At 37.0% G+C, this 15,152-nt stretch overlaps 1 long non-coding RNA gene across 2 annotated transcripts in view; it reads left to right on the top strand.

Annotated features, from left to right (window-relative positions):
* The first annotated feature begins 305 nt into the window (after window positions 1-305).
* The window catches only part of LOC116522244, an 80,576-nt gene continuing 65,729 nt past the window's right edge, over window positions 306-15,152 (top strand). Inside the window, exons 1-2 of one of the 2 annotated variants that reach the window (XR_004256955.1) lie at window positions 306-545; window positions 1,598-1,757. This is a non-coding gene — a long non-coding RNA (uncharacterized LOC116522244). Of the gene's footprint in view, window positions 546-1,594; window positions 1,758-15,152 lie in introns of both variants that reach the window. The other variant, XR_004256956.1, reaches the window with a different exon arrangement.

Genomic DNA, 15,152 nt, shown 5'->3' with positions numbered 1-15,152 from the left:
AAATAAATCATTGACTTTTAAGTCAATGATTACATGTAATGCAACATCATATCTCTCCTCTGAGAGCTTAAGAGACAGTGGACTGTATATTCATTCTGATTATATTCTATTTATTTCTTCCTAACCCACTAAGCATCAAGAGCCAGACAGCTCCTAAAGCACATACTCCTGCACATATTCATCTATAGGATAAAGACCCATGAGCTCATTTTCTGGAAAAGTTTGAAATCCATAGACTAACATCTGGCTATATATGTCTGGCAAGTCCCAAATAGAAGGAAAGCCTGCCTCTTGGTGGTCAATTTACTTCCATTTAAAAGTGAAACTGATACAGTACTGGTTTCCTCTGATGTTGCCATTTTCCCTGAGGTTGCTAAAGAAAACGGCATGAACTTCTTTACTTCTCTTGGACAATCCAAGAGATTGTCCAAGAGAAGTTTTTTTTTTTTTTAGAAACTTCTTTTGAGGAATCCTACATCACTGGAAGATCATCAGGGCTTCTCTGGATACTGCTCTGAAATGAACAACCACAAAAGAATATTAAGGTATGCTCTGTAAGACATGCTCTACCCACATCCTAATTTCCCGAACAGACAGAGTGGGGCCTCTGAGAGTTTCCTTAACATCCTGTAATAATAAGCAGCTCTTGAAAAATTGGATTCCAAACCTTAGTCAGTTATTAAAAAATGTATTTGGGTTTATTACTGAGCTTGAAAACAGATCTTCATTTTTAAGTATGCAATAAGCTAGGCAGGAAAGGGGAAACAATGTCAGGCAGTGTTTTTTTTATAAAATGTCAGGATGGTATTAAAATACGCCAAAAGAACCTTTTCACTATATAAACAGACTCTGTAGCAGAGATATAGGAGTTCTTTGTAAAGCATTTTGTAATGCAAATGTTTCCTGAAACTCAAAAGCTATAAAATCATAGCTTACACTGCACATCTGCTGCCCATACGGTTGTTTGTTATGGTTCTTCACATCAGAATTGATGTGACTACATGAATATGGCCATGAAGCTTCCTTGGCAGCATTTTCAGAAGCAGGTTGCCATTGCCTTGTTTCTAGGGCTGAAAGAAAGTCAGTGGTCCCAAATCACCCAACTGACTTTATGTCCAAGGCAGGACTAGTACTCATGGTCTTCCATCTTCTAGTGCAGCATATTTAACAACTACACCAAATTGGCTTTAGACCAGTACATTTAGTATTGACAAATACCAATTACCATTATATGCCACCTAAAAAAACCCTGCAAAATACCAAGTCATCAAGTGCTTCAGCATCAAAAGTAAAGCTAGTGTCTGTGAGTAGAATGGCAGTCTTGGTGTTGCTGCTCAATTAGGAGATGCTTTCCTAGGAAGTTTTACAAAGCACTTATTGTGGTGCCTTTTCAGCAACAGATGAAACAATTCATATCTTCTAACAACTTTTGACAGTACAGTAGTGACATTTTATTTTTTTGCCTCTTTTAACTGTCCCTAAGTGTTTACTGCTGCTGTTATTTTGCATTTTTATTCTTTATAGGCCAATGCAATTTTGGAAAGAAATTGTGTAAAGGATTCTGCATTCTTTTGTCTGTCTGTCTCTTCATCAGCAGGATAATTCTGTGAAAATAGAACAGACTATACCTATATTTGCTATGGTGGAAGAGACCAACCAAACTAAAAAAAATGAGCTGAGTCTAGCCAGGGGCTGCAGAGGAAAATATTCAGAAATATCTGGTTCTCTGGAACAATATTCCCTAGGAATATTGCAAGGTATGTTCCATCATTACAGATTTTTTCAAAAGTTCATTGGGACCAAATTATTCTCAAAGGCTTTTGGGTGTTAAGGTAAAGTTGCCAGGTTTCTGTTGTGTGAAGTGATTTTAATTATTTGACTGATTTCTTTATATTTTCCTGGGAATGTTATAACTGTGCTTGTTGCAAGTTCAGAGCCATTGCCCAACTGACTCTCCCTCCAAAGATAATTGTTATTAATTAATTAAATCAATAATAATTGTTCTATAATAATTGTATACAGAATTATTACAGAATTATAGTTATTCATTACTTGGGGAGAAATATTTGGGCAGTAGCTCAGAACTATATTAACTGATCCATTCTTAAGCTCCACCCCCTACTTCCTGATCACATGACACAGAAAGGAAGTATTCTTAAGAGGTTGGAAAGAATTCTAGACACTATACTTTGCACTATTTTTTTCACGTTCCACCTTACTTAATTCTGTTTTTCTTCATTTTTCCTCATTTGTATTGAAAACAGTATACCCATGTTTGAAGTAAATAAAGAATAGTAATTTCTTTAAAAACCATGCAAATATTTGTTAGATTCATATTCTGCCTTTTCTTCAAAATACCGAAGTGGGGTATTTTGATTTTGATAATAATCCTCTGGAACAGATGGACTGAGATAAGCAATGACTAGCCCCATGGCTCTTGGGGTCTTTTTTGTCCTAGTGTAACACCTTAAGCATCTCTCCACACTGACTCTGAAAAAATAAAACATCAAGCCATAACCCCCTGGTGGCAAAAAAATGGGGGGAGTATCTTTAAAAGATTGGGAAAACATATATGCAAATTCTCATATTATAGCCATTTGCTTCATTATGCTGAAGAAAGTGACTTATGACTAGTCCTCATACTTTACAACCATCACAGTATCCACATGGTCACTCCTGCTGTCAAGCAAAACCAAGCATTTAATAGTGATTGCCATACCACATGCATGAATCATACAAGTGGCAAGAAAATAGGGGCAGTCAGGCATAACACAGATTATGTAGATAGTAAACACAGGATCAATAAAAATGGGCTCAAATGTCTATACACCAATGCACAGAGTATGAGGAATAAACAGGGTGAATTAGAAATTCAAGTAAAAAAGGGCAGATATGATATTATTGCCATTATAGAAACTTGTGAGATGAAACCGACAAATGGAACATACAGCTAGAAGGATTTAAATTATTTAAAAGAAATAGACCAAATAAAAGAGGAGGTGGAGTTGCACTATATATAAGAAATAACTACATTTCTACAGAAATAGAGCACAACAATGATAAGAACTATCTTGAATGCATTTGGGTCAATATTAAAGGTTGGGGGGGAAATGACATTGCCATATGTCTATATCACAGGCCACCAACCAAGCAGATGAACTTTTTGCTAGTCAACTAACTAAGGTATGTAGGAAGCACACCACAATAGTAATGGGATATTTTAACTACCCTGACATCAACTGGGAAAGAAACTCTGCATCAAGTGGAAGATCCAACAAGTTCCTAACAAACCTAGCAGACAACTTTGTTTCCCAAAAAGTAGAGAAGGGAACAAGGGGATCAGCCATATTGGACTTAATTCTCACTAACAGAGAGGAAATGATAGAAGGTATTGAAGTCACAGGAACCCTGGGGGCAAGTGACCATGCAATATTGGAATTCAACATCATGCAAACACAAGTAGTAGAACAAAGTTAAAGTAAAGTCTTGGACTTTAAAAGAGCTAATTTCAATAAACTTAGAGAGAGCTTGGGAAAAAATTGCATGGATGAGAGTCCTCAAGGGGGAAACAGCTCAAGAAGCTTGGGAAATTTTGAAAAATGAGATTACAAAAGTCCAGTCTAGCACAATACCAATGAAGAAGAAAAATAACAGCTCCCAAAAGAAATCAGCATGGCTGCATAAAGAACTCTCTGACAAATTGAAAGACAAAAAGGATAAGTATAAAAAGTAGAAAGAGGGGGACATAACTAAGGCAGAATATCAGCAAATAACCCGAGCCTGTAAAGCAGAAGTGAAGAAAGTTAAGGCTCACAATGAAGAAAGACTTGCCACAAAAGTAAAAATTAACAAAAAAAAAAAGCTTCTTACAACATGTTAAAAACAAGAAAAAGGTTAAGGAAATAATTTGTCCATTGCTGGGAGAAAGTGGCAAGAAGGTGACAAGCAACAGGGAGAAAGCAGAACTATTTAACTCATGTTTTGCATCTGCCTTTACACAAAGGGGTAAAATAGTACAACCTATCAAAAACAGCATCACAAAAATCAGATTAGGAACACAAATTGAAATAGGGAAGAAAACAGTAAGTGAGCACCTGTCTATACCCTAGATGAGTTCAAATCACCAAGACTGGATGGATTACACCTCAGGGTTCTGAAGGAACTGGCAGACGAGATCTCAGAACCAGTGAATTATATCTTTCAGAGATCCTGGAACATCAGGGAACTACCAGAGGACTGGAAAAGAGCTGATGTGGTTCTCATCTTCAAAAAAGGGGAAAAAAATAGATCCAGGAAGCTACAGACCTATCAGCCTAACCTCAATACCAGGAAAGATTCTGGAAAAAATAACCAAGCAACGAATTAGCGAACACCTAGAAGCAAACAAAGCAATAGCCAAAGCCAACATGGGTTTATCAAAAACAGATCATGCCAGACTAATCTTATTGCATTCTTTGATAATGTGGCAAAATTAGTGGACCAGAGGAATGTTGTCGATATAGTTTACTTGGACTTCAGTAAGGCATTTGATAAGGTAGACTATAACCTACTACTAGATAAAGTAGAAGAATGTGGGTTAGACAACATCACCACCAGATGGATTCGTAACTGGCTGACCAACTGCACTCAATGTGTAGTCCTCAATGGAACTGCATCTACATGGAGGAAAGTATGCAGCGGAGTACCCCAAGGCTCTGTTTTAGGCCCAGTACTCTTCAACATCTTCATCAATGATTTGGATAAGGGAATAAATGGGGAACTCATCAAATTTTCAGATGATACCAAGCTGGCAGGAATAGCCAACACTCCAGAAGATAGGCTCAAGATAAGAAGGCACTATCTAATAAAATGAAATTCAATGGTGAAAAGAATAAGATTCTACATTTAGGCAACAAAAACGAAATGCACAGGTACAGTATAGGTGGTACCTTGTTCAGTAGTAGTAACTGTGAAAGGGATCCTGGAGTCCTAGTGGAAAACCATTTAAATATGAGCCAGCAGTGTGCAGCAGCTGCCAAAAAAGCCAACACAGTTCTAGGCTGCATAAATAGAGGGATAGAATCAAGATCACGTGAAGTGTTAATATCACTTTATAATGCCTTGGTAAGGCCACACTTGGAATATTGCATTCAATTCTGGTTGCCACAATGTAGAAAAGATGTGGAGACTCTGGAAAGAGTGCAGAGAAGAGCAACAAAGATGATTAGGGGACTGGAAACTAAAACATATGAAGAACGGTTGCAGGAACTGGGTATGTCTAGTTTAATAGAAAGAAGGACTAGGGGAGACATGATAGTGTTCCAATATCTCAGGGGTTGCCACAAAGAAGAGAGAATCAACCTATTCTCCAAGGCACCTGAGGGTAGAACATAAAGCAATGGGTGGAAACTAATCAAGAAGAGAAGCAACTTAGAACTGAGGAGAAATTTCCTGACAGTTAGAACAATTAATCAGTGGAACAGCTTGCCTCCAGAAGTTGTGAATGCCCCAACGCCAGAAGTCTTTAAGAAGATGTTTGATAGCCATCTGTCTGAAACGGTATAGGGTTTCCTACCTAGGCAGGGGATTGGACTACAAGACCTCCAAGGTCCCTTCCAACTCTGCTATTGTATTGTATTGATTGTGGTTCAGCTACTTGGCAGTTGGCATGTATTTATGACAGTTTTCAGTACTGGGGTTCATATGATTGTCATTTACAACCTTCCTAGACAGCTTCTGACAAGCAAAGTCAATGGGGAAAGCTGGACTTGCTTAACGCCCAAATGGTTTAATTAATGACTGCATCACTTAGGGACAAAGGTTTTGGTCCCAATTGTGATTGTAAGTCGAGGACTATCTGTATTGAATATCCACTAACTGTAAAATTGAGAGAGGAGGGGGGAGAGTGGGAGAGAGAGGGAGAGAGATGCATACACATACATATATGGGTATATCTGTGCGTCTGCGCGCGCACACACATATACTTACTGAAATCGATGGAAATTGTAATCCCAAAGAATTAGAAGCAGTGTATGGATAGACTGTGTTGTGCAAACTTTCAAAAGTTAGCAAGGTTTAGAGTGTAGATAAACAAATAAGAGTATCTTATTTGGCAGAGATAAAATATAAATTTAACCACCTGCAAGGACATGAATTAATATATAAATATAAGGCAAACTTTCTCTTCATGCCTTGCAACCAAGAGAAAAATATACTTTGCAACTTTTGTAAGCCATTGTACCCAGTAGTAAAAAGTGAAAACGATATAGCCACTTGTCAAGCAGAGAGCCTCTACAAAGCCATGGTACAAATCTAACACAAAGCCATTTACAAGTAAAAATCCAGCTGAGAGCAATTAAATACAAATTGTTTCCAATTTGTCTATAAATTTTATGAGCAATGTGCTTATGGATTTTTTCTGACATTTATCTTCTTTTAAAATGTTTGTCTTTCTGCCATGTGTTATAATTCCCTGGCAAAGATGTGTGCATCATGTTTTGATGCTGATATTATTAAGTAATACAAAATATTAGCGAATAAAATTCATATAAGTACATACAAACATACATAAGATAAATTTAATAATTATATATTTAAGACAAATTAAATAAAAATTTAAAGTTTTGTTTATCTGATACAAAAATGATACTGTAGCACAGAAAACAACAATTTTGACAGTATTTAAAAACATTATTAAAAACTTGAAAACAAAGCAAGAAGATGCCTTAGGATACTTCTTCAGAAAACTGCATACACAGTAAACCGAGGTGGCGCAGTGGTTAGGGTGCAGTACTGCAGGCCACTTCAGCTGACTGTTATATGCAGTTCAGCGGTTCTAATCTCACCGGCTCAAGGTTGACTCAGCCTTCCATCCTTCCGAGGTGGGTGAAATGAGGACCCAGACTGTGGGGGCGATATGCTGATTCTGTAAACCGCTTAGAGAGGGCTGAAAGCCCTATGAAGCAGTAAATAAGTCTAACTGCTATTGCTATTGCTAAATTTTGAAAATGCCAAGGAATTTCAAAGAGAGCACATGTTATAATTTAGATGGGATATGAAAGCCAACTGGGTGGTTTTGAGCCATTAGCTCTCTTTCAGCCCAACTCACCTCACAAGATTGTTGTTGCAGGGAAAATAGGAGGAAGAAAGAATATTAAATTAGTTTACTGTCTTGAGTTATTTACAAAATTAAAAAAAATAATAGTGGGATATAAACAAACAAACAAAGTATTATTCAAATCTAGATCCAGGTTTAAAATCCAGTATAATTGTGGCCTTGGAGATGCAAAGGAGTTATTTCTACTGTACAGTTGGAATTTTAAGATGTTCCTCAAAGGATACAGCTCAGGATGACTATTCATCTGAAATTTGCTGGCCAGCAAGCATGTGAAACTTCAGGAAGAGCTTCTTGCCATGTTTCCTCCCTGAGATCTGCTCAAGAGTGGCTTGGTTTGGATTTTCATGACAGGAATTAATTGGATATTAAAATATGAATAAAATTATTGTGAGCAGACACTTCACATGTGATGTACTGTGCTGCTAAAAACAAAACTAAATGCCATGTGACACAATGCAGATCTTCTACACATGCAGCTGAATTCCATATCCCTATAATTCCAAGGAAAAGCTCCCTTATAGGTGAATCTGGTTATGATGACAACTGGAAAGAAAAAGTGGAAATCTTTTTTTTTCATTCTTTCTCCAATCTTGTTAAAAATCTTGGCTACCTTACACATTTGATAAATCATGATTAAGAACCTTGATGTGATGGAGAATGACATGCCTGAAACCTCTTTATATAAGTTTATGTATAGAACATTGGAGCTTTGATGAGAAGCCACTTGCTTCCATACAGTTGCATTTTTTGTTGTCATTCATTCATGAGTGGTGTAGTAGGACTAAATGGGAGAACATTCACATATACTGCTGAATACCAAAAAGCTTTGAGGTGATCCTGAATGTGTGCTATCATAGGACACAAGTTCACTATGCAAATTTATCCTTGCTGCATTTGCATAATGCTCATAGACATTTGATAGTATTAAAGGTGTTATGGAGGCTAAAGATTGTTCACAACTTTCCCCATTGTGATCTCTGCACACAAATGTATCACTTAAAAAAAACCTTTTTCATCCCATACTAGATATCACTGAGAAACTGATTTCTCATAACTGATTGCTTCCACAACATAGTTATTTGTATTTATCAAACAGTCCTTTTCCCTGTGGCTTTCACAGACAAGCCCTGTTCAGCAAAACTCCGTTGTTAATTAAAAGTTTACATTCTGAAGGTCTCAACAAATTTAATTTTCTTAAAGTTAGGACACAACTTAATTGCTCCTTAAGGAGCTTTTCTTACTCCCAAATAGGTCTGCTCACTTGTCAGCCCCACCAGGTAGACTAGATCAAAAACTCAGCTCCACAAAATGTCCTAGAATTATAGTTTATTGAAACAGAATACAATAACAAAGTTTTACAAATCTGATTGTGCCATACCATTCTGTGTTTTCATAACCCAGACAATTAAGAGAGGAGCTTGCTTTTGATGAGCTGCCAAATATTATTCTTGCTTCTTGGGATTTAAATGTTTCACCCCTTTTGCCTAGATAACGATTCTTGCTTTTTTTCTATCAAGGTCATCTACCTTATTAATGCATCACTAAGTACTATAAGCTGAATGCATAGTATGGACAAGTATAGTAAACAAAATGTAGTAAGCTGGATTCCCAGGACAGATTCAGGAATAAGAGGCAGCTCAGTACATACATTATATATCAAAGAAAGACAGGGAAGACAGCAACCAATTTGTAAGAGTATATGCTAGTTGCAGATAGCTATTACTGTTGGTCAAGATTCTGTCTATAGGTGTGGAACAATAAGCTTCCCAGAGTCACTGCAACAGTGACATATGGATGGTATATAATTTAATAAATAAATACATATATTAGATTGGAAGAATCACCAGGCACCTTTTTCGACTTTTGGGCTTGACAACAGGATGGGAGAGAAAAGTTTAAAATGATGTTCAGGAAGAACCATGGAAATCTCAACAATTTTTTTTCTCAAAAAGTTAGGGAGCCATATAATATCTCTGGCTTTCATAGTGGTCTTAAATGCTTTCAATAATAATCTAATAATTTACATAAAGAAAAAGATTGAGAAATAAAACACTGCATCATATTAGACCCCACTTTCTGAGGTTTTTTCCTTGAAGAACATTTCTTTCCAGAGATTATCTCTTTTCAGATTTTCCTAAATTTCATCATGTATTATTGAGCCTAACAAAGTTGCTAGTGCTCTGTACTTAGTCAAACCTTTCTTATGATAAGTGACCAGAATTTTACTTAAAATAGAAATCAAAACATACAAAACAAAAGATGAACATGAATAACCATAATTAAATCATCGTTATGCAGTGGGTTTTATAAAAAATGAAATAAAAATTGGTCATATTTAAATTATGTTGCTTAATTAACAATAACACTACATAAAATAAATCCCAATGATCCAGAAATGTAGTTAATACATGGGGTATAAAATGCAGCCATGTATTTTTATAAAATGAGTAATAAAACAGCATACAGATTGTATTTTTCACTGACCTTTCATCCCAAGGACAGATTTTTAAAGAAGGAATTCCTGAACTTTCCTATAAGAAGGAAAATGTTGGAAGTGTGTTAAAATGTGTTAGGGTTGATGGTCTCCTAAATTCAGGGATAGCTATTTAAATATTTTTCCCAATCTTAAAAAGGGAGACTGACTACGCAACATAAAATCTCTTAGGATGGCTAATAAATCTAATTACCTTTTATATCCACAACATGTTTGACACTGTCTGCTTATAGTCCATTATTAGTAATATATCCTTTGAAAAGCAATAATTCTTCAATCCACGATTGAAGAATAATTCTTTAACCCAATCTTCAACCAATTTTTCAAATTGATTCACAGTTATCCAGGATCAAGAGACCTAGATCCAGAAGAAAAAGCAAAAATTCCAACCAGAATAAAAATATTCATAGTCGTACTCTGGTTTCCATTCTAATTCCATCAGTTTCATGGTGAAGGGCTACATTAAGCACACTTCACAACATTTGGGAAATCACCCATAAAAATTTAGACTATACTTTCTCCAAGGGACCAAAGAGCTATAATGAGCTTGAATGGATGTCAAATAGCAATAGCAGTTAGACTTATATACCGCTTCATAGGGCTTTCAGCCCTCTCTAAGCGGTTTACAGAGTTAGCATATTGCCCCCAACAACAATCCAGGTCCTCATTTTACCCACCTCGGAAGGATGGAAGGCTGAGTCAACCCTGAGCCAGTGAGATTTGAATAGCCGAACTGCAGAACTGCAGTCAGCTGAAGTAGCCTGCAGTACTGCATTTAACCACTGTGCCACTTCAGCTCTAAATAAGAACTGTGCGTGAATTTCTTTTGCTGTAAACACCTTTAAGTGTTTACAACAATTTTTTAAACTTTTTTTTATGTATACATGACTCTACATGTACTTTATTGACTACACAAAAGCCTTCAAATGTATTGACCATGGCAAGCTCTGGAACTGCCTGAAAGAATTGGGAATATTATCACACCACATCCAGCTCATTTAATCACTGTACTTTGATCAAACAGTCACTGTAAGAACATAATAGAATCTGGAGACACAAAATGGTTCAGAATTGGGAAAGGCATTCAGCAAGGTTGCATCCTATCACCTATACTATTCAACATGTACACAGAAATAGTTATGAAAAGTGCACATTTGGAGGAATCTATCATTGGGATTAAAATTGGTGGTAGAAATATTAACAACCTCTGATTCTACAGTAAGGTATAATTAGCTCGCCTAGTTGTTCTTCCTATCTAGTTTGTCTGAAAGGGAGACATCAATCTTGCAAGTCTGAAAGCACAAATTTTCTGCCATCACTTTTAACTATATGAATAATTATGGAGTTGTTTCTTAATTTATTTCTCTTTTATGCCACTAGGGCAGGGGTGTTAAACTCAAGGCCCATGGGACAGATTCGGCCCATGGGGTGCTTAGATCTGGCCCATGCCGCCCCTGGAAACAGTAAAGGACTGGCCTGTGGTACCTCTGCCAGCAAAATCAGAGCTCGGGAGAAATGTGTGTGGCCCTCCCGGGCTCTGTTTTCAGCCGTGACTGCCCCTGCAACCCTCTGTCAGCTAAAACGGAGCTCAAGGAGGCTGTGTGCTCCACTTTCACTGGCAGAGAACTGCAAGAGGCTGTCGCAGCTGAAAATGGAGCCCCTCCCAGGCCCTCTGAGGTCAAACACAACTCTGATGCAGCTCTCAATGAAATCAAGTTACCCTTCTTTTCTGATTGTTTCCTAGACAGCTTCTCTTCCCTTTATTCTCCAACCTCATCCACCCATACACCATCTTTCTCTTGGCCTATCAATTATAAATCCATTTTTGATATCATTTCTATCTTGTCAGATCAAATTGTTCTACATATTTCATTTCTCAATAAACTCTTTTGGGTATACTCCATCCCTAGAATCAGATATCATTGCTGACAATATTGATATTGTGGCTACTATTTTCTAATACCATTCTTCAAAAGTCTCCCTCAGTATTTTTATTGTTATAACTTTTTGCAACTTTTTATAGGGTTGTAAATCTTTCTTCTACCTAAAATCTTCAATTCCCTTCAGTGTCCAGTTTTTGAAATCATGAAATTTCTTATCTTTGCTATATTTGTAGTAAAAGAACAAAAACAAAATCTATTTCCCAAAAGAAACTATTAAGTTCTTTATAATTAATTCCAAAATCTTATTACAAAAGCTTTAATATTCCAATTTTATCTGAACTTTATAGTCTATAACTTTCTAAGATCAAAATTGTAATTTATTTCAGATTCAAATTTTTTTACTTAAGATTAAATTTTAGGGGGTTTTTTGTTTAATAATTCACCCAGTTTATTATTCCAAAAGGGTCTAATGGCTTAACGGTAGTTAATGAGCAATTTACAAAAGTGATTAAAAGTAAGCTTTGTAAACTATGTATCCTTTAAAAGTCTCTGCCACTGTTGAGAGCCCATCTCTGGGCACTCAAACCTGCATAAACCCATGGTCCTGTTGTCCCCTCATGAGGAGCAAACATCCATAGCACATTTGGGCAATCTCTCATCTTCTCCTTATCTGGAGAGATTCCAAGATCCCTGCCATAGTCTTAAGTTCAAACAACCTCCTTTGGAAGCTCCTTGGACAGCAACAATATTTCAGAGAGCCAAGTTTAGAGGAATGGTATTCAAAATTATTTAACCTTGTCACAACAGAATATACAGCTTAAATAGCAACGATGACACAATGCAGTCCTGCCTAATTGCTCTGTGGATAAGATGTTCTATGAGGTAATATCCTTGCAATAGATTTTTAATCTGGAATGTTCAGTAGGCATACACACTAGTAGGTTTGTAAGTGTCCATTTACATGAGCTAGTGCTCTATGTCAAAAAGAGAATAGCAGGATGAAGGATTGGAGAAAGATGCAGGGAAATCATTCTCCATAGCAACCATTCCTCCCTAATAATGGTGCATTGCTTCTGCCTCGTACTCTGTACACATTGAAGTGGAAGAAACTATCATTTAATAGCAACTGCAACATTTGCATTGTAGAAGGAGTATAAAAAACAGTGTAAGAAATGACCAATGGAGAAACACGCAAAAACAGTATTATATCCTGAAAGCTTAGTTGTCTGTGAAATGAAAACTATACCTGGCACATTCATTTATTTGCTTTTTACTAGTAAGAAAACTTCCAATGATCAGTTTCAGTTTACAGATTATGTCCTCTGAGTTTGCACAGGCTTGAAAATGCTTTTTAAAAGTTGATGCTTTTCTTTTTATGACTCTGCAGACATTGGAAACCCAATTGCTGCTTTATAGCAGGGTGGGTCAACTGCAACCTGTGGGCTGAATATGATCACATAATCCTACTATAGCGTCCTTTATTTGTGCTCTTAGGTTTAGCACCAAATCAACATTTTTAGCAGCATTGGTTGCTGTTTTTGTAAGCCAACTTTCCCCCTAAGCTCATATGCAGAATGCAGTTAGGGAAGGCTGGTCCATGGAGTTCTGATAGTAATAGGCTTCTTTCAAGCAAAGCACGTCTGTTCAGATGCATCATTCCAGATGACAGCAATGCAAACGGGAGCCTGCCTTCTTTCCCGCCTCTCAGTTCCACTGCAATAAAAGGCCGCATTCTTCTGCTATCAATGCTGCATTTAAATAAATCCACAAGACAGGAATGATGGAGGGAGGGGAGGCGTCAGACATTTTTGCTGTAACCTGCCCGGAGGGTAGCTGAGCTAACAAAATCATTAATGTCCATGGCACTTTGTCACAGAGACATCTGTTGTCAGCTGTTTAGGGTACGTCCTTCAGTTTATCCTCTTTCCCTGCTGTTATTCCATATCTAAAAGTGTCAGATTGATAGAACCATCCCAAACCAGTGTAATGGCTCTCCTAAGGAACCACCAGATCCAGAAATGGAAAGCGGTTGAGAAAGACTAAAAAGTGAGAAAAGAAGTAAAAAAACAAATAACAGTAAGATGGTCTAATCCAGTAGAAAGTATTTTCCTATGCTCAGATGAAACCAATCTTTCCCATCCATCCCAAATCTATGTATGCAGATATGGATGTATGGATTGACTTGATTTCATCTATACCCCAGCTTTCAGCTCTAGCAAGCAGTCAAGGAATCTAACAAAATGTAAAGAGGAGTTAAAGGTCCTCTGAAATCATGGAGGATCAAGCCCATGTGATTCACACATCTATATCAGTATTGCTCCATTCCAAGAATGGGAATCAGAGCTATAATTCTAACCTCACACTACATCAGCAGGGTCCCACACGTCATCAGTTGTGACAAAATGTTGCCTTTGAGACCCATTCCCCATAAGGCCAACAAGTTCTTTTCCTGTTGATGGATTGTCAGTGATTATCTTTGAGGAACGATTGGGGCAATTTAGTTGGAGGGCAGTGAATGAATGGAGTTAATCCTATGGTGTGGAAAAAGTAGATTTGAGGAAAGAATTCATCCAATGAGGGTTGATACTGGGAGGCCGAGTTCAGCAAAAGGAAGAATATAGTGTACAACTAAATGTTGGAACTCACTGGCACAAAGTGCAGAAATGTTCACCAACTTAAACAGATAAGCAAAGTTTTGGATTGCAACTTTTCTTGATCTCCATGCTGGCTGAAGCTGATGGACACCAATATTGAACATGTCTAAGGTTAGCCCTGATCTTCTTAGAAGCTTTGAAGGGAGATCTGTTGTTGAAACAGTTTCGAGTAATACAAAACTATTTTTTTTTTCTTTTTAATTGACACTAGAGAGTTACGTGCTATGTTTTCATTCATTTAAGGAGTCCAATTGCAGCATTAATTGCAGAATTTTATAATAATAACTGTGTTTTCTTGTAGGCCATTCTCCAACAAATGTTCTTCTCATTATGGTTCCCTCTTCACTCATTAATACAATACAATACAATAGCAGAGTTGGAAGGGACCTTGGAGGTCTTCTAGTCCATCCCTCTGCCTAGGCAAGAAACCCTATACCGTTTCAGACAGATGGCTATCTTTTCCCTTCCCTTAGCATTGTATATCTACATATCCCTATCATTTTACATTAGCCTGTACACAATGTTATCATCTTCCAGCAGGGGTGATTTCTCCTCTTTTGCAGAGCATCTTTTACTAATATCAATTATGATTAATTATCTTATGAAAAACCACTGCTGTAACTCTGGAGAGTGTTCTGTTTTGTTCCAGTTTAGATTCCAGATACTTTTAGCTTCTGCACCAACCCAGTAATATAGATTAAGCTGAGAAAGTAAGAGGCCAAAGTTATTAAATGAGTTTTATAGTTGATATAAAAATCTAAAACTATGTTTTATTGTGTGAATATGTTCCATGTTTTCCACCGATTCTTCCCCACCCCCCACCCCCGCAACAACAAAATCAGCACAGGAAAGAAAAATGGAAATGTCATTCTATGCTACTCCTTATATTGGGTGAGAGCAGTAGAGCAGACATTTATCTACTCCATCGCAGCCCTCCCCAAATTAGATTCATTACATCACAATAACATTTGTTTTGCTGTTTGTTTTTGAATGATTCCATGATATAATTCTCCTCACACACTCCC

This window comes from Thamnophis elegans, chromosome Z (genome assembly GCF_009769535.1).
Source record: "Thamnophis elegans isolate rThaEle1 chromosome Z, rThaEle1.pri, whole genome shotgun sequence".
Classification (NCBI taxonomy): Eukaryota; Metazoa; Chordata; class Lepidosauria; order Squamata; family Colubridae; genus Thamnophis; species Thamnophis elegans.
Note: the sequence above shows the minus strand (reverse complement) of the source record. Positions and strands in the feature narration are given on the sequence as shown.